Source organism: Lactuca sativa, chromosome 9, assembly GCF_002870075.4.
Source record: "Lactuca sativa cultivar Salinas chromosome 9, Lsat_Salinas_v11, whole genome shotgun sequence".
NCBI lineage: Eukaryota > Viridiplantae > Streptophyta > Magnoliopsida > Asterales > Asteraceae > Lactuca > Lactuca sativa.
The window spans coordinates 198716727-198738805 of record NC_056631.2 but is presented as its reverse complement, the minus strand read 5'-3'; the positions used below and the strand labels follow the sequence as shown (position 1 = coordinate 198738805).

At 30.1% G+C, this 22079-nt stretch overlaps 1 long non-coding RNA gene across 7 annotated transcripts; it reads right to left on the bottom strand.

Moving 5' to 3' along the window:
- Window positions 1-2823: 2823 nt before the first annotated feature.
- LOC111918235 (uncharacterized) lies at window positions 2824-6274 on the bottom strand. Of its 7 annotated transcripts, none has more exons than XR_002859116.3 (5): window positions 5960-6274; window positions 5709-5891; window positions 3487-5609; window positions 3326-3414; window positions 2824-3233 (listed from the first exon to the last, which is right to left on the bottom strand). It is a non-coding gene; the product is annotated as an uncharacterized LOC111918235 (long non-coding RNA). The 7 variants fall into 7 exon arrangements; XR_008226864.1 differs by having other exon boundaries at window positions 3503-5609; XR_002859110.2 differs by having other exon boundaries at window positions 2824-3414; window positions 3487-3697; window positions 5476-5609.
- Between the last annotated feature and the right edge of the window lie 15805 nt (window positions 6275-22079).

Genomic DNA, 22079 nt, shown 5'->3' with positions numbered 1-22079 from the left:
GGTACATTGTTTTAACATTTCAAATCCATACATAAATTGTTTGATAGTTTTCAAAAGAAAAACACACTAACATATTTGGTACTTATTCCTCAGCTTACCTGTTACCTGAGAATACAAGTTATTTTGAAAACGGTCGACATATGGACTGTTGGTGAGTTCATAAGCATATTTGATATGAAAATGTTTTGTGTAGTTTGAACGAGAACAACCCAGAAAATCTGATGTTTTCTGAAAAGACCATTGTTTGTAAAAAGGTGTGAAGATCTGTAAATATATGCATGATGATTTCAAACATGTATAATTGAAGAACTTAGTATTAAACGTACAAGTGAAAATGTTGAACTTCCCCGGAAAACCCGATGTTTTCCAAATACATAAAAAACAGTTATTTCTCAAATTGTTATACCGCCACAATGAATGATTTTGATTACTCTTCCTTGATTACTCGGATGGTTTTGGATTAATTAATGGTTGTGAGTCGTTATAACCATACATGATAATGACTAGTTATAACTACAGACTACGAACGATCCTTAGAGGTGTCGCCCATTATTACTCACTTAAATCCAAACAACCTTGATTACTTTTGATTAACAACCTAAATCTGTTTACTTTGATTACTCATAAGCCTAGCAAACGAGGAGGAGAGGAGTACAAAGTCCTGCTGCTTCCGTGAGTTTATTTTAGGTTGTTGGGTGTGCGAAGGACACATTGGCCCATTTCACATTTGATTACTTTGACCCTACTAGCAATGTTAATGGCCACTAAGGCCCAATAGCACTCAAAATCCATGGAGGGTCCTTTCAATATGGAATTAGGTCATAGAAGGCCCAATAACATATGTTATCGTTATCCCTTGGGCCCAAAGATCATGTTAATGGATTTCAAAGGTCCAACAAGCATGATTGAAGCCTTTAAGCCCAAGGTTTTTGGAATGTTTACTTGCCTGAGGTAGTGTACGATTGTTGGTGGGTTTGATTGAACGATTGTTATTTTTGTATCGACTCAAGACCGATCGATTTGTTTATAACGATATTAGGAGTTATACGTGTATTCGTCTTTCAACTTTTGTAAGTCGTAGATTAGTATTTTTGACTCAATATTCTATAAGTAAAATAATTGGTTTAAAAATAGTGGTTTAACATTTTCAGCCCCTTTCTTTTTATAAAAATAACATTTTAGTCCTTTATATGAAAGAAAAGACATTTTAAACCCTTAAGACATTTTCTTGACACTTTTGCATCGTAAACTTGTTCATATGATGTTTTTAGCTCAAATTTTATTCTTTGGTAGTTTTAGTCCTTCTAGAAAAGTGTTTTTCGGTTTAAAACCCAAACTTTTGCAACTTTTACAACTTTGGCCCAAAATCCAAAAACTTAACATTTTTTTACCCTTTTTGGAAAAGAAAGACATTTTTTTACCCTTTGTTTAACTTTTTATCCCCTGTTTTGAAGAAATTACCATTTCAGCCCTTTTAATTTCATGATTTTCGCAACTTTGAGCTTGTTGGGCCGAAAAGCCCAAAAATTAGCCCATTAAGCTAATATTTATTGAAGTGCATAATATTCATAAAAACATTTGTTGTAACTGTTTTGACTCCTTTGACCCTTAAGAAAACTATAAGTGGCAATTTTTTACCCAACTTTTGTTTATTTGACAATTTAAGCCCAAAAATAGGTTTTATGTTGAAATATGTTTATCACAATCTTATGAGTTAATATTATTGACTTGTTTAGTATAATATAACTTGGATCATGTTTTTTTTCCTTCTTATAGCATAGATCTCGAGATTTCTTCCGTTTTGGTTACGTATTCATCACCAAAAACACATAAAATCACACATACATGCATAAAATCATACATGACATACACATACACATAGATTTACACATTTTCTTGTATTCTCCCCCATAAAACATATAAAAACCGAAAAAGACAGGGATATGAGCTCACCTTTGCTTGTTATTTTTGATTTAGAATGAAGAAATGAAGAAAACCTGATCCTAACAAGCCTTCTTGGAAGATCTCGAATTTAAGGAGTTTTCTAGGAGTATGATCACCAAAAACTTATTTAGAATGAGTGATATTACATGAGAGAGGAGTTTTATAACTTAGACATGTGAAAGTTTACCAAAGGATGATGATTATCTTGTGAAATCCTCTTGAAACACAAGAAAAATTTCGAGATTTTTGGATATAGAAGAATGGATGAGTCTTGAGTGATTTAGAGAGAGTTTTGTTGTATGTGTGTGTGTGTGTTTGAGAGGCTCTCGGCCGAGTAGAAGAAAGAGAGAAGAAGAGAGATGAGGTTGCATGGAAATATGAGAGAGAGCTTGGATGTTTGAAGTGTAATGCCTAGTTATCCACAAAATAAAAATTCCTTCCTATGCTTTGTAGTTGAGCCGAGAATGGGCTTATTGAAAGGAGTTATGTAATAATTTGAGCCCATTCTTGCATTATTTGAAAACATGTAACTCATAAGGAAAAAATTTCGGCCCATTGGGCTCCCATGAGGGTTTACAGCCCAAAATAAATCTAGAATGAGTTTTATGGTCCATTAGGGCTAATTAGATTTGTTGTGGTCCAATAAGGCCCATTAAAGATAACCTAGTTCATTTTAGGCTTATAAGGCCCAAAATATTAAGTTTCATGTATATGGGTCCAATTAGGGCCTATTTGAGAGTTCTATGTTCAAGATAGTTAAACTGAAAGCTTATTGGTCCATTAGGCCCAATAAGGAAATCCTAGTCCAAAATGGACTTAAACCGGGATTTCTAGGGTTTCCAATTATTTGTTGATTATTTGCAATGCTTGTATAAAGTGTTTGATGGAAGATTCGTTGTTATTAAATAAGCATCATACATGTATTCACATTTTTGGTTCACATTTGTTATCATTGTTGTTACAAGGCATCAAAATTCCTAGTTGTGACAAATATGAATGGAGATGCACACATATGCACTTACACTTGCTATGGTTTAGCAAAGCAAGCAAACGGACCAAAAGAAATCTTGATGTAAATAAGTCACATTGACAAACAATAATTACCCGTTAGATCAATGCAAAAATGGTTGATGATCGCAATCCTAATAAGCCCCATCGAACCTAGCCTCCAAGGGTACTCGATGAGGAGGCATATTTTGACTCACTCGGCTGCTTGGAGGTGTCATCAGTCATGGATAGAACTCACAACCTATTTCTTATCAATGCAAGTCTCACCCATGTCTTACCAACTGAGCTACATAGAAAGACTAAAAGAATTTCTTAACTTATTCGACCAAATTTATTACCAAAAAAAACACAACTTTATAAATTTACATTGTACCAGAAACTATCTCATCCACTTTGCTTTTTATGTACCAAAACTTCCTGTTTCTTGCATTTGCAATGAACAGCTTTGCATAACATCAAACCCTACAAATGTATAACAACTAACATTAGTTACTGTACGGAAAAAATGTATATCATTGTTTGAAAAAAGCATACGAAGATCGTCATTCACATGTTTTGGCTTAAGTGGTTGTCCCATATGATTGGTAGTAGAAATGTTCAATCTATCAAAAACGTCTACTGCAACATGCTCTATATCTCAAACCATTATGCACAAGCCTATTTTTTTCTCCTCTGACCCCAAACCATCACCACATTTGAAAACTTTGGCCAAGTCATTTCCAGTTCCAACATGTACAATGGCCACCTGAAGTGCAAATACATACTTATAATTTTTAAGGGAATTCAATATTCATCCCGAAATGGGATACTATTACCAACTTCCTTCCCCTTTGTTGAGCTCTAACACAAAAAATATGTAATGTATTTTAAAAATGTCTAGTTATACTTGGCTTTTGGATAAAAGACAAATGAAAGATATAAACCTTGTAAACCAAAATAACATCACCAAAACAATGTGTAAACCAATGTCAATTAGCCATTATGTCCTTATTTATAGTATGAGAGGGAAAAGGACTTGAAATGATCTGATGTTGCAAAATATATTGGCCCGACACATGAACATCGCCCACAACTATTTCTTGCATTTAAACAACCAAGTGAAAGTAAATGACTTTTAACACTTTCATTGTTGGATGATATTTGCAATAATTTCTGTTGTTAGCTGACAAAAGGAAGTACATGTGAGAACACATCAATCAAAATATAACAACCATCTAATATCCAAATCATGACTCCGCTGTTTCAACATAAAAACTTCTTTAAGTAAGAAAATGAAGCGAAATAGATAAGAAATTTCAAAATGAGACAGAAAGTTGGGTTGATGGGGAAGAGACATATCAAAAGTCGTTGGATCTTTCATGTCCAAAAGAAGCAAAAGTAGTAAAAGGAAACGTCCAATGTTGCATTTCATGAATTTAAATTTAAACTGAAACTTGCAAAAAAAAAAAAAAAAAAAAAAAAAAAAACGAAATCAGACTTCCCATGGCCTCATCTATGATTCCCTTAACCAGAGGATGTTCAATAATTTCCATTATAGCTTTCTAGGAGTTCACAAAAAATAGGTAGTCAAGAGAACAACTCTCAACTTCTCCCATGGAGAAGTACATATATTCCGATGTTTAAAAATAGTATAAAAGACATGAACATAACGAAAGGAAATGAAAAGGTACAACTTGAGTTTATTGATAACTAAAATAACAAAAAAACAAAAACAAAGAGGAATTATAATAAAAGATAAATCCACTCTTACATCAGATCATTGTTTTAATATCTTAAGTTTTGCAAATATATATGAAGCCTTGATTATTATTAAAATTCAAGAAAATAGTTTTTTAAGTTGGATTGAAAATCGATAAGCAAAATAAATGTGAAAATTTATAAAATAGCAATTTTATAGATGGGAATGGAGAAGGAACATACTTGTCCCCCATTACAGGTGCATAAGGTTTAACGAGCAGGCAATATAAAAATAAGATTGCATGAAACATATGAATGTGCAAAGAGAAACTATATGAAGCTGATTGAGCTCAAGAGAAAAGGTATATTACTGTGTCCCAAATATCAGGTAGACTTCTAGATTTACACACCCTCAATCACTAAAAAGTATAAATCACAGTTCTTAAGCCTCATTTCTCAATAAAAAAGATCTATCACAATGATATTGGTCATTGGGTAATAAAGAGAAACAACAAGACTTTTGTCATTAACTTAATTCCAGCTTACAAGCCACTCTAGCAAAAACAATCATGATAGAAGTTAAAAGAAACATATTGTATGTTATGTACTCGGATATAACAAGACTACTTTGTTATCTCATGACAAGAACAAAGTCAAATAGTCTTGACATGATTAAATGGAATAAATATTACGTACCCAGCAGAAATAATATGAACCAGAAACAACAGAAGAATCGACTTTATATATGCATACGGAAAAAAAATTCAAATTAAGTGAAACACTAAAAGAGAGTGAATGGGACATCAAGGGTTTTGCAAAAGGCTTGAGGTCAAAGCTTCTACTCACCATGAGTTGTGATACAACACGCTTCATAATTTTATCAGCAAGAATGGATAAAAATAGCTAAGCACAAACTGTCTTCAATCTATCTAAGTTAATCCTTTACCAAGCTTTTGGTTTTGGGTTCTCCATATTCTATTCTGTAGAATTACGTGATTCAGAGATCAAAACACCCATAAAATGAAATTAATTGGTAAAGCTTTAATAATCACATAAAATGATTAAATATGATTACTTACCACAACATCAATGATATATCCAATTCCAGTGATACTTTATCAAGGTGGAAAGAGGAGCAATCTTGTCGGTGGTGTACAGACAAGTGTTTCCCTTCTTCTTCAGAGGATGTGGATGTGGGATTGGTGGTCAACGATAAATGGACCAACACTTTGACATCTCCATCTCTGCCACTGCCAAACCCACTACAACAATATTTAGGGTTTCAATTTGGAGAGAATGTGGGGAGCAGTTCAAAAGAGACGAAACTTACCTGAAATTACATTAAGAAACAACACTTCCACTTGTTTGAGATGGTATTCTTTGGAGAATTTAGAGAGAGAAAGTGGATGTGTGTTTTAGAGAGAAAGAGGAACATGGGAGGAAATGATGAAATGGGAAAGCGTATACAAGGGAGACGAAAAAGAGAGTAATGAAGCGGTGGTAAGGAAACCGGAGTAAGTGGGTTACTTAGTGGAGCACAGGTGTCCTTTTTGTCAACAAGAAGACGAAACGTGTCTTCCTTAAGATGAAGAGCAGATGTTCTTCTACTGAAAATCTTCAAGCCCACGCGCACAAGAAGAATAAAAAGAAATTTAGACCGCCAAAAAAAGTCCATGCGTGAGGCACACGAACTAACCTCAAGCTTAAAAGGTTTATATATATATATATATATATATATATATATATATATATATATATATATATATATATATATATATATATATTATACGGGTTTGATAAAATAAAAAACTAAATATGAAAGTTTAAACAAAAGTTTATTTAAATTTCAAATTTTAGATTTGAAATTTAAAATTTGAATTTAAAAGGAAACATATTAAATATTATATGAATAGTAATATTGTAATTTATTGGTTATTTTCAATTAAGGTAATTATTAATTGATATGTAAATATGATGTGTTAATTAAGAAAAGATGAAAAATAAAAAAATGACAAATGGAATAAACATTTAATCAAAAATACCAAAAAATGACATGTGTCCAAGTTAATGAGAGAATGGCATGTGGCAAAATTATTTTCATATATTAGGTAGGACTAGGTGTAAGCCCCATGTATTACATGGATGTAATTAAAATAATTAAATATTTATAAATATTTGAGAAATTTAAATTTATAAGAAAAATGAAAAAAAATATTGAATTACTAAAATTAAAATGTTTTTTTTTTTAAATTTAAACAAATCATTTAGATAAAATAATCAAAGCAAATTAATCACATTTTATTTTAAAATTTTGAAATTATAAGGAAAAGTCCATTAATGAAATTGATATGCATTTATTATTAAATTTAAATACCATATGAAATAGGAAAACCACAAAATTACATATGGAATAAAAATTAAATCAAAATGACTACAAAATGACATGTGGCAAAATAAATGAGAGTGTGACAAGTGGCAAAAAAAACCTTCATTTATTAGAGAAGATATATATATATATATATATATATATATATATATATATATATATATATATATATATATATATATATATATATATATATATATATATAGGTGTAGGTTTTATGAAAAACAAGAAACCCTAATAAAAAACTCTAAAAATCATAAAAATGCATAAAAAAAAATACTTAGACATCACAAATATATTTTTTTATTTTATATTATGAATTTTTGCAGCTTTTTCTTTATTTTCGCTGAAAATTTTTATGAAAAAAACCCAAAAAAAATCGATTTTTTTTTCAACGATTTTGTAAATAAACCTGCGATTTTTAGGTAAAAATGTCAAAACAAAATATTTGTGATCTCTAAGTATTTTTTTATGCGTTTTTATGATTTTTAGGGTTTTTTTAAGGTTTTTTTGTTTTCCATATAACCCTTCCCTATATATATATATATATATATATATATATATATATATATATATATATATATATATATATATATATATATATATATATATATATATATATATATATATATATATATATATATATTAATCCTGATGTATCTTTGTGAACAGTACTTCGTTCTCATTGGTTGGGGATTTTTTTGTTATGTTTATTGTCTTTTCTTTTTTCAGTCAGTGGGTTTTCTTCCCTCTAATCTCTTCCTCCTATAATTCCAGAATTCCAGATGCTTCCCGCCGTTTATCTTAACTACGTGTTTGCATGTCACCTATTCCACTGCTTCCCACCGCCTCCTCTAATCGAGGTTTATTTGATTTTTTTGTTGTTAGGTTGCCAATGTTCAAAGTAGGAAAGAGGCAAAATGGGTTTTTGGTTGAAGGAAATCCAGAGTGTCTCCCTCCGGTTCATCTCCATCTTCTCCAAATCGTTGATTAGGTCTTCTCTCCGTGTCTATCTCTCCCATCATTCCTCATCGACTCTTTAAATTAAAGTTTAAGGGCCCCCATCTGTTACTGATCCAGAAAGAAAAACGGAGGTGGGTTCCTTCGATCCTTTACTGGTCAAAAACAAACACGAAGGAAATAGGTGGTGATAGTGTTTGTCAATGGTGTTGGTCGCATGAAGGTGGCAAAGTGGTAGGATCAACGATGGCAGAATAAGAATCGTTTACTTTCGCTTCTAGGTAGTCCTTCGACCTTCGTCTATTTTGCTTTTCGTCAAGGTCTGCTTCTATCTCTTTTATTCTCCCAGCGTTTCTCCCAAATGAAGGAACCATCGACTGCCATAAAATTAGCGCCTATAAAGAATCATCACTCTCCAGACCACTACGTCTTTTTCTCTCGCCAAAATTCGGTTCAGCGAGGAATCGACTGTACCTTCATCGGTGGCCTCCCCGTTTCCATCTTGATTCCCTCATTGCCAGCTTCCACCACCGGCACCTTGGTTGGTCAGATAAATGCTTTTACGCACTTGAATCATCGGAACGTAGGTTTTATTCTTCGTTATCACTAATTTTCTGAAGTTTTCTCTGCAATCGCCGATAAAGCTCTTGATGTTCAACTTTCTTCCTTTACCTCCCTAATTTTTTTTTATATCTTAGGCTTTGGTAAAGTATCAGTGGAAAAGAAAACCACAAAATCTGCAATGAATTGACACCCACGATTCCATTTGTACGATTATTTTACTGTTGTCGACCAATTACGGGAGCTAAGGCAAAAAAGACTAAGGAAATGAAAACAAGCTTTTTTTTATGTTGCCCAACAACCGTTTGATTTAACTAAAAGATCTTGTATGCCCAATAGTCATTATATAATGATATTACTAATAATATATGATCTTATAGGGTCACACCATATAACAAGTTGTCGTCAAATGATTTTATTTATTAGTATAATTTGATTATTAATAAATATATCAACATTTGTATTTAACTGGAAAATTATTATTTCATGGAAATAATATTTTACTAATTGAGAATTTATTATTTGTGGATATAATATTTATTGGAGAAATAACAACTTATAAAATATATCATAAAGTATGATTATTCATAAGTTATATTTATATCTTAATATACTAGTTCAATTTATATAGAATGTAGTTTTATATAAAATAAGATATTTATATATTCATATTTATATCTTAATAAGCTAGTTATAATTTATATAGAAGGTAGTTATATATATATATATATATATATATATATATATATATATATATATATATATATATATATATATATATATATATATATATATATATATATATATATATATATATGGTTAGGATTAAATGCGAATTGTAAGTATAATGTGATTGTATGACTAACTTGTGTCCGTTAGATTAAAGATAATTGAGGGTTAGGATCAATAATGGCATAATGGTAATTAAGTGGAAAAAAATAATTTCTTTCAATATTGAGAGCTCCAGAAGAGTAAATTTGACGTTATGGTTTTAAACAAATTAGGAATGACAGATTTGAAGGATATATGTTACGTTATAATTTGATTTTAATTTATTTCAATTGTACTTAACGTTTTTAAAGAATATAGTATGTTAAATGAATCTACAACATTCAATTTTAATATGATTTCAATTGCATTGAGTATTGGTTTCGCATATAATTCTTTAAGAATACAAAGATATATTATAGCACATTTTAAAGAATTTGAACCATTCTTTTACACGGTACTCACAAAATGTATATCAAATTCATAGATTACATTATTTGAGAATAAAATAGATAACTTGTATAAGAAATTTCAGCCGATGATAATTTTCAACTATTGAGAATACAAGCATTCTTGAAGTCGGATTTAAGAAAAATCGATATAAAGGTCCGAAAAATTCAAGAATTCAAGTATTATTGAAGAATTGAAGAATAAAAATAGATTTGCAGGTTTGTAACACCACGACCTTTGTATACAACCAAAAAATTCTTGAAGAATTCAAGCATTCTTCAAGAATGCTTGAAGAATACAATTGATCTCTTTGAAGATACTTATACGCTTATTCCCTATATCTTTATAGTATTTTTTTGTATAATATAAAACATTCTTGAAGAATAAATTAGATGTTTTGAAAATTAACTTTTCAGGTCAATTTTCTTGGAGGTTGATTTACCCGTTTTCCAAATTACGATTAAATTTCATTCTTAAAGAATAATTGTTCTCACGTTGTCTCTCTTTTTTGACATGCAACTTTTGCTATCAAAAAATTTGGTCTACGTTGAACTTCTGGAATCAAAATCATCAAATTCAAAATGTCAATGCTCTTTTCCAACCTAAAAAATTATAATCAACAAAATTCAACTTCTAGGCTTGACAACTTGAAGAAGTAAAGATGATTTCAGATCACAAATATAGTTTAAAAAGGGGATAAATTTATATAAAATTTGTAACTGAAACCATGATTTAAGGAAAATATATGAGTTCATTTTTTGGTAATAATTATATGTAAACTTCCAAAATTAACTTTTATTTTTATATTAATTATTTATTGTTTTTCTAAATTTTCATTGGTTCACACATTCACACAATAATTAAGGTTTATAAATGAAGCTAACTCTCTCTCTCTCTCTCTCTATATATATATATATATATATATATATATATATATATATGTGTGTGTGTGTGTGTATATATATATATATATATATATATATATATATATATATATATATGTTGGGAATTCTTTATAAATAAGATTGAATTTTTATAAAGATAACACGTATGTATATATAAACTCGCATGAGACAACTTTTGTCTTCTTTTATGCCTAGCCTTTTTCGAAAAAGTGAGAGGAGACCAAGCATGGTCTTCTTTTGATTTGTTTAATTAACTATACCATGCTTGTAAGAAGCATGTCTTATGCTTTTACTTTATGTTCTCTTTTTTCTTTTTGGCCTTTATCTATGGGAGAGCATGGAAGGTTAGAATGTAGTTCTTGCTAGCATGTCTCTTCTTCTTCTTTGCAGCCTAAAACCAAGAGCAAAGTGCTCCCAAAGGGTTGCCATATTTTCGGAAGTTCAAGTCCTTACTTCTCCTCCATTCTCTTGCATTTTGATTTTAGACAATGTCCATTTGTTGCTTCAACTTTGAGCATATATTTGGTATATATTTCAAAGGCTTATAAACAACAAATTACAAGTGAATACTATCATGTTTTGATGATTCTACTATTGCTTGGTGGATACTTCTAGAAAACTCTTGTTTTAGAGTTTTATGCCACACTTCATCAACTTCCAACCTCCCATCAGGATCAAAGTATTCAAAGGTTGTTATGATTTCTCTTTTATGGTTGTTTTAATCTTTCTAACTCTTACAAAATGATCATTGGTGGGTAAAATAGTTTTAGTTTTATTCAACACTTTAAAGCTTCCGTTGTCATTTTTACCGGTTGTGAAACCGGATTTTTGAATAAAAAACCCAACAATTGGTATCAGAGCCATTTTTGTAATATTAGTTAAATTATTTCTTTAGTTGATAAAATCTTTGTTTTTTGGAAAACATGGATGGTTTTCTCTTTGCAAGAAAAATCCATACATATTTTCTATGACAACTTTAAAATGTTTATAATTGTTATTTTTTGACCAAAAGTTTACATGCATCTTTTTGGTCATAAAAGTTGTCCTAGAAAAACAAAGAGTTGTTTTATATATTTTTTAGTATATAAATATGTATGATGTGCATAAACTAGTCATGAACATTTGTGTTGTTGCATGTGTTGATTTTTTAAAATGGTTGTAAATATTTAGTTATTCATATGGTATGCAATAATTAAATAGATAGTTTTCTTGTGTCAAGTTTTGTAAGTAATAAATTAGTTTTAGAAATAGTTTATTTTATTAAAAAAAAGTAACAATAATGAAGATTGTGGCCATTTTGAAGATCAAAAGTTTATAAAGTTGATTTTATTAAAGTTTCTCAAACTTTATAAAATTATTTGTATAAACTTGCTACAAGGTGTTGAAGCAAGTGGGAGCACATGACTTTACAAAATAATTATCCCTTATGTCCCTTTAGGAATATACTTGATAATTTTGTGACGACTCACAAAATTATTACTAGTTAATAGTTTGGTTTATGCACATATGTTATAATTGTTATGCCTGCGTATGTTGTTTTATGTTTATGTTATTATTATTATGTTATGGTTGATAAAATTAGTTTTTCAACTGCAAAATAATATTTGAACATAAATAAACATCACAAGGAGTTTGGTTTTAATGAACTTTACCTTTTAACATAAGATTCTAAAAATAGTTTTACAATAAAACTAGCTTTATCGTTAAAACTAGTAACCAGTAAAATTTCGGGATTAAAATTGTATAAGTTTAAAATAGAGATTTGTAAACTTATCAAACTCCAAACCTTATTTTATAAAAGTAAGTTTTATTAAAATGTTTCCAAATATTCTAAAGCGATCAAACGATATAACTTAATACTAGTTATTAATTTAAAACTTTGATCGCGCCAATTATATAAAACCGGGTTTTATATATAGAACATTGTTAAAAATGTGATTTTAACATGAAATAAGATTTTTAAAAAGGTATACCGTGGTTTATTGAATGCATACAATAGCCATGATATAACATGTTTTTTGAACTAGAATTATAAAAACATCAAAGACTCCTTACAAACCACAAATCTGTGCAATCCTTTTTAAAGAACACTCGCATGTCTCTTGTATGCACTGGTGGGATAAAGGATACCTAACCGCTTGGTGTTATCTTTCGATGGTCGGGGTGTTTTTGTGATTTCTATAACCAAGTTATAGGCCGATTACACAAGTTTTTCAAATTGGATGATTTGATCGGAAATCTCTTGTGATAAAGGATACCTAAGCAAGAGAGTTCCGAGGAATAGATGGGATTAAACATGTCTAATTAAATTTGTTATTAGCGATCCCATAAATCTAGGAATTATATGGTAAGATATAGTTGATAATTGATATCTACCGGGTTGAATTCAGATGGATGGGATAAATGATACCTAACCATTTATTTGTTTTACAACTTGGATCCTAGACATTGATAATTAATGTTTTTAGAAACTAAAAGGGTATTAATTATTAAAGATTCAATATTTAAAATATACTAAATGAATTTTGTTAAAATTTTGCAGATGTATAAGCCACTCTCATAACCATGAATTGCCATTTTTCTTTAAATGACTTATTGAAACAATAACATTCAACAGATACAACTTCAATGAATGGGTTCGTGTATTAAGAGGCAATCTCGTGAGAGATGTGACATTTTATACACTTAAAGGACCTATTCCTAAACAAATTGCTTTGAGCAATAGACCTGAATATGATACCTAGTAAATACAACACAGTGATGCTCAAGCTGCTTCTAACATCATACTAGGAACAATTATTCATGACTTCTAGGAAGCTTTGCATAATATATATATATATATATATATATATATATATATATATATATATATATATAAAATATAATATAATATAATATAATATAATATAATATAATATAATATAATATAATATAATATAATATAATATAACAGGTTAAGCAATATTCCAATAAATATAGTGATATATTGTTGGAATAGTGCAAGGCTAAAAGAGTCACCTTGTGTGATCTAAAAGGCCCATGTTTTAAGGAATAAACACCTTTAAACCCAAGAAATCCAATAAGGGCTACGTAGATGGATCTTGTTTCTTTTGTGAAGAAACTGGACACTTGTAGAGGAACTGCTCCTCTTATGTAGAAAGAAAGTTTGAAAGAGACTAGTACTTTAGGTATCTACTGGATAGAACTCATACTTTTCGTGTAACACCCAAGTACTTTGTACGTAAATGTTAATCTAAAATTTGTAATTTGATTGCAAATATTTACAGAAGAGTAACTAGCTGAGCACAAACAAGTTGGGACTACACTTTCGAAGTTTAGTTTATTATTTACGCTTAGAACATAAACTGTTTGTAATATAAAACAATGTTTGTTTTGGAACAATGTATGTTTTAAATTTAGCATGTCTAAATATTTATGTATCAGTTATTTGTTTAAATATTTGATTATTTACTAGATCATTTTTCATAACGATAATACTCATATTCTGAAATGGTTGACTTATGTTTCTAAGACTAGATCTCTTAATAGAATTACAAAGTAAATATCAACATTTTATAAATGAAATTAAGTTCTATATGCGAGCACTTTTGACTTAAACTTGTTTGAAATCAAACTTATCCATGACATTTTTATCATTATTGTATAAATGAAATCCACATATTCCAACTTTGAGAAATGGATCTTTGAAGGAAAATAATTTAATTTATTTGACATATGTAAATCTTATTTATATATAAAAGATTCCTAATAATATTTTCACTAAAGTGTATAGAAAATAATTATTAAGGAACTATACACTTTGGTATATGACTTCCTTTCTATTGAATGTCTATGATTAAGCACAAGATACAACCCAGTAGTACCATCTAAAGCCTTCGTGATGATAAAGAGTGAATTAAACTTTACTTGATATAGTTTACTTTCTAAGTGGTAGAAATGTCCTCCTTTTAACCTTTTTGGGATTATACTTCAATCACTATTAACTGTATCTAGAATACAAACACCAACAAATTACATAATTGAAGAATATTCTACAAGCGCATTTAGATATTATATAAAAATCCACCAAGAATAAGTTCATTTATTCCTATGAAAGCTGAGTTTGCAGAAAGCAAGCTTCAAATGACAAAGCAAGTGGGAGGCACGTGGAACTTGAATCAGCTAAAGAATCATAGCCATATGTAACAATTTATTTAGACTGTGTCTAATAAATATAGATAATTATGAATTATAACTGGATTATGACTTCATTTTGGAATGAAGAGTAAGTTTAGTTGGAATGTGGTCCAAGCAAAACATAATGACACGGTCTACTACAAAGATAAGAATACACAACTTTTAAAGTTAAAGTCAAATATGATTTGATGAATGAGTTCATTGAAAAACTATGTTGATTTCTGCCATTCAAGGATCACTTAGAAATCTTTGTGACTTCGAGAGTTGACTTAATCAAGCTAAGGGACTCTATGTCACGAAAGAACACCAATCATATTCTCCAAGATATTTAACTATACCTAGAGTGAAAGTCAAATATGGAGATATAGTATTCGCGAAATTCACACAAATTAAATTTAGTTGAACCCATTAATAAAGTCTTTCCTTTTAAGCTAAGTATGAGTGGTCACACTTAAGCCATAAGAATATTATTATTCTAGAAATGGGATTTTGGTTTGGATTTAGTATTTGGATATTGGAACATTGTAACGACAACTATTACATAATCTTTTGATATATTGGGATATGATCATTATATTAATACTTATTGTGTTATATATTAACATGTTTAATCCATGAATAATCTTATTATTCTAAAAGGTTCATAGTCGGTCATGATTGTGGGAGCAATTATGAAGTAAGACTAATATGAAAAGGATTGGTTGACTCTCACCAGATCAAATCATAGCTCGCAATCGTGAGTGACACTTGATTAAAAGGTACTATGTTTGTGTCCATAACACCTGAGACACATAGTGGGACTTAAGTATAGGGAGTATTGTGCTTTGATATGGTCAAATGTTGTTCCTTAATCGGGCAGTTATAAAGTTATTTTCGGGTATGGTATGAACTATGCAAGAGGATTATGTAGTCAAGATGAGATTTGTTCCTCTTATGTATTGAGAGTTTGACATCTAACGTGCGTTACCCAAAGTTGAATTAAAATGAGATTGATTGCGATCCAAGGCTCATGTTCAACAGGATGTGTGTAACAAAGGGACAATTGATAAAATTACCTTAATAAATTATTTGAAGCTTGGAACTTTTGAGAATTGGATGTTGATGAATGACATTCTTCGTCATGTGTTATTAGGGGCAGTGAAATGTTGCTAGACGTTCACCACTGTCTATATCAATCTATGATGAGTCTTGTGCAAGTGGGAGATTGAAAGATCTTGTATGCCCAAGAGTCATTATAGAATGATATTGCAAATAATATATTATTCCATATGGCCACACCATATAGCAAGTTACCGTCAATTGATTATTTATTAGTATAATTTGATTATTAATAAATATATCAACACTTGTATTTAATTGGAAAATTATTATTTCATGGAAATAAGATTTTACTAATTGGGAATTTATTATTTGTGGAAATAATATTTATTGGAGAAATAACAACTTATGAAATATATCATAAAGTATAATTATTTATAAGTTATATTTATATCTTAATAAACTAGTTCAATTTATATGGAAGGTAGTTTTATATAAAATAAGATATTTATATATTCATATTTATATCTTAATAAGCTAGTTAAAATTGATATAAAAGGTAGTTTTATATAAAATAAGATATATATATATATATATATATATATATATATATATATATATATATATATATATATGTAGGAATTCTTTATAAATAAGATTGAATTTTTATAAAGATAACATGTAAGTATATATAAACTAGCCATGAGAAAACTTTTGTCTTCTTTTGTACCTAGCCTTTTTCGAATAAGTGAGAGGAGACAAAGCATGGTCTTCTTTTGAATTTTTTAATGGATTATACCATGCTTGTAATAAGCATTTCTCATGCTTTTGCTTTATAGTCTCTTCTTGCTTCTTCGCCTTTATATAAGGGAGAGCATGGAAGGTTAGAATGTATTTCTTGCAACCAAGATTCTTCTTCTTCTTCAGAGCCTAAAACTGAGAGAAAAGTGCTCCAAAAGGGATGCCATATTTTTGGAAGTTCAAGTCCTTGCTTCTCCTCCATTCTCTTGCATTTTGATGTTAGACAATGTCCGTTTGTTGCTTCACCTTTGCACATATATTTGGTATATATTTCAAAGGCTTATGAACAACAAATTACAAGTGAATACTAGCATGTTTTGATGGTTCTACTCTTGCTTGGTGGATACTTCTAGATAATTCTTGTTTTAAAGTTTCATGTCACACTTCATCAACTTCCAACTTCCCATGAGGATCAAAGTCTTCAAAGGTTGTTATGTTTTCTCTTTTATGGTTGTTTTAATCTTTCTAACTCTTGCAAAATAAAGAGCTTTAGTTTTATTCAACATTTTTAAAGTTTTCGTTGTCATTTCTACTAGTTGTGAAACCGGGTTTTTGAATAAAAAACCCAACATTAACTCCTCAAATAAATGAAATCTTTTCTGATCAACAACAGAGGTTGATAAGCTTATTTTCCTACTCATTCACATTTGAAGGACATGAAAGACCAGTCCAGGCAGTTGACCGCAGGAATTTATGCTACCTAATTCACAAAAATAGACTATACATAATAACGCATGTTCTTTTTTATCGGCCATTGGAAGCTATTGAGAAGTTGCAAAAGAACGTTGACACACTTATACTCATCCCAATTGACCATTTATTGGATATTTTTGATTGGCGGATACTCCTTTAGGATGATTTTCTTCTTGCCGATGATGTACTCTACCAAGGTGTTCAAAGTATTTCAAATTTAATTATAGTGACTAACTTTTTCTTTTGTTGCAATATGTTTTGAGCTCTAAATTGGATACACATGAACATTTATGGCTTCTTTTTCTCAAAAATAAGCAGTAAGCACACAGTTTTTCCATATTCCACATATCTAAAAGTTAAAAAAATTGTTATGAATTGGATAATTAAAATACTAAATTTACCAGTATACCCCTGCGATTGATATATGGAGCATTGTGTGTATATTTGATGGGATGCTAACAGGGAAGCCATTGTTTCCTAGGAGAAATGGTGTACACCAATTAAATATTTTCACTAATTTGATTGGTTCTCCTTCTGTTGAAATAATTGATTGGATTTTTTTTAAAGGTTGTTACATTTTTAAAAAAAATATGTTACCATTTATTACAAATTAGAAATGAAAAGGCTATAAGTTATTTAAATGGCATTCCAAACAAAACCAAAGTTCCATTTTCACATAAACTCCCAAATGCTGATCCATGAGGTATGCTCATATTCTCCACAATTTTCCCTTTCTTTTATTTGATAAATAGTCGGTCAAGGGTATTTTCGTCTTTTCAGGTACATAGATCCTAAAGTATCACCCCCAAGTGCTGCAAGAATACCTTCATAGCAAAGAACACATAAGCTTCATGTATCCAACGTCATAATTTTGAAATCTCTCATAGAAATGTCAATTGTCACGAAATAGTGCAACTATTATGAAATGACTAAAATACCCTTTATATCCTATTTTAGTGGAATCGATCAATTTAAGAAGAAGTTTGTGGATCTTCAGGAGCTGAAGGGCAAGGAAGGAAGAAACTCTCCACTTCATAGGCATCACACATCATTGCCAAGGTAAGTTTCCAAATTCCAACTTTGCCCCTCCCTCTAGAACATAAAAAGGACCAAAAGATGAAAGTTGTAAATAAAGAAAATGGTTAAATAATTTAATATTGTGGTGTTTTTATCAAAGAGAGCGGATATGTGTGCCAATGGAAGAAGTTGTTGATGAAATGAATGAGTTTGAAAGGCTTACAAATGTTGTAATTGCAAAAGTCCATTGTAATCACTAGAAGGTAATAATCTATTGGAATCCACCTTTTTATTTTCGTTTACTCATCTATTCTCTCTGAAATATATGCATATTCCAAGGAAAAAATAGTTTCTTAAATCAAAATTAAATGCAGGTATTGAATATCCACTAAAAGTAATAAACAAATATCCAAGAGTTATTCTTTTGTACAATTTCTAGAGTTTTTGTTGATTTTGAGTCTGTTTTACATCTTATGTACAGGTTGGTTAAATAACACCAAGTTGTTTTGTATGTTTCCTTCTGAGATGGAATTATTGTGATGGCCTACTCATCATTGAAATCTTTATAGGTCATCATTCTTTCACCATTTTTAATCACAAGGTAACAATGATAGATCATTCTTATGTTTTTAATCTTTCTTGCTGGTATTAGATGTATGGGAATATAATATTTTCATTTTTTTTAAAATGGCCTATAAACAAATGAAAGTAGGATGATATGGCTTCTCATCGAAGTAGGTGTACTTAATCGCCATTAAAATCAGGTTGAGACTATACTTTGGGTATATTTGTGAAGCTAAAGTTGACCAAAATATAACTTTAATCAAAAAGTGTGAAGCTAAAGTTGGCTTAGTATGAAGCTGAAGTTGCTTTTGATTTATCATCTATTTTTCTTTTTACATTAACTAGGTTCTATGTTACATTTCTTTTCTTTAAAATAAATGTTTATGTCCTCTTTCTAGCGTGTTTCCCTAATTGACTTTGTTTTTGTTAAATGTTTTATAAAGTGTTTATATTGGAGTGTAAAGGACATCAAAGCAAAAAAAAAATACATTCTAATTTTCATGTTTCTTTTTGTATTTCAGAATTGCATAATTTGTTAATGATTCGTTTACAACAAGTCTCATGGCATTTGTTTTGAATAATTAGTTGTTTCCAAAAATCATCAATCATCGATATTGATGTGGATTTATTTTGTGATGACAACATTGTTGATCTATAGAAGGTTGAAGATGAAGTGTTGAGGATATGAGAAAGGAGATAAGGATATTCCCAACTTAATCAGAAGCTAATTTTGGTTATAGGTGTTGTTTATATTTTTATTTATTTGACACTTATTGATTATTCACTATAGCATGTGCTGAATATTGGGAGATTGGAAGTTCCCATGACATCATTTTTATATATTAGAGTAATAATTAAGGAAGTTGTATGAAATTTACACCTCAAAGTAAAGGTGAATAAGTGTTAGTGCTTATATTTATGTTATTTCTGATAAAAATGATTTGTCTCTTGATTTTCTTATCACAATAAAAATGTTTCTATATATTTTTTCGATAGATGTAAGATTTTAAAATTTCAGATTTGGTGTTAGATTTAATGGAGATTTGGTGCTCAGTGTAACTCAATAAAATTTTTCCGTTTTGTCCATTTCTTTAGCGTATACAACCCCGCAAAGCAGGGATTCTTCCCTAGTTCTTATTAACCACACAAACATACCCAGAAATGTTGTCGTCACAAAATATAGGGAATAACACTGATGATACCATAGCAGCCACATGTCGTTGCTAATGGGTCGTTGCTACTACTGTATAGTTGATACTAAAAAGGCGCCTCTATTGATGTTGTCGTACTGGTTGGTGTGACTAGCAAACATCGTCATCATAATTTGTATCACCGCTAATGATTAATCGGGTACACCGGTCGGAGTTCTCTCATGACCATTGTCGGAGTTCACCATCGTTGCTAAAAGGGTCATCACAGTCGACAATCGCCACTAATTCTATATCTTTAAAATTACAAAAAATATATTTTATATAATTTATATTATATCAATGTAGAAATTACTAATCTAGAAACTGCATTACATAAATACTAGAAAATTCATAATTTTGTCATTTTAACGTTTTAATTTGTTACAAATAACATCGATAACATAAAAAAAACAGCTATTCGTCTTTATCTTCGTCTTATCCATCGTTCCTCTCATTGATTTGGTTGACTTTGCTACTAAACGATGGAATCATATCTCCAAATGTCGCTACAAACATTAGGTTTTGTAGAAAGGCATTAACATCTGCCAACAAAGTAAGTATATAAGTTAAAATAACAAACTAAGTAAAAACAAATTAGTACTTAACAATTAAGTCACAAATACGTTAAGTCTATAACGATTTAACACACTATCAAACTATCAAACTACCTAATTAATAACAAATCAACTAAGTACTTACCAATTTAACAAATTACCGTACTATAAAATTTATAACAAATCAGTTAAATCCTTAACAATTTAACAAACTATCATACTCCCAAATTTATAACAAATCAATTAATTCCTTAACAATTTAACAAACTATCAAACTTCCAAATTCATAACAAATCGATTAAGTCTTTAACAAGTTAACAAACTATCAAACTACCAAATTCATAACAAATCAATTTAGTACTTAAGAATTTAACAAACTAATAAGTCATAATAAATGCATAAGTCCTTAGCAAAGTACTGAACTACCAAACTTCACAATAAAAGGCATGTGGGAGGTTGTTGATGTTAGTAGTGTTGGTAGTCTTCGTCGCCTAAGAACGCAAGTGGTTTACTGTGGTGGCAACTCGCAAGTGATTGATGGTAAGGGGGTAGAGAAAAGAGCCTAACAGTAAGCAGGGAGTTTCATGCCATCGATGGTTGATGTGGGAGACACTCAAACAGATTTTGCCATTGAAAGGGTTTTTTTTCGGAGTCGTCTGGGAGTCGATGTGGTAAAAACAAATGGAGTATACCCATTTCTCAGAAGCAGACGACCAAAAGTGAATATACCTTTAGCGACACCGGTATTTTCGGTGACAACAGAGTATTAATGGCGACAAGTTAATAATCTTGGAGGGAATTTTTCACGAGATTTATTTTCATAGTATATGTGGCGACAATGTCATCGTTATTGATGTCGCCCAAGAGGCAATGTACGAGACAGGATACCAGCCAATTGGATTGATGGATCGAATCAACGGTTAGGGTATTTAGTTGAACGTTCATGTGGCTTGCCATGTATAACCTAGCGACGCCTCCTTTAGTGGTGACATTTAGACATGACGTTTACATGTCACCGCTAATGGTGGTGTAGGCCAAAAAGTGGCATCGCTAATGCTAACATTTCTTATTGTGAATATACTAAGAAGAGTTGTCATTAAACTCTCAAGATCACACTAGCTAGTATAAAAAAGGATATTGATCTAACAAAAAGTCTTGGTTTTATGTGTTACTGAGTAGTGCTAGGGTAATACCCATTAGGACTTAGTTAGACCAAGAGCCCATTTTCTTATCCTATTTATACGAGGTTAAATTTTAATTATTATCAAGCAATCTATTTTCAGTCATTGTATCAAAGCTCTAGGATAAAAACCTACAGTTATGTTGGTGATTTGTTATCATCAATGTTATTTAAGTGTAATGGGAT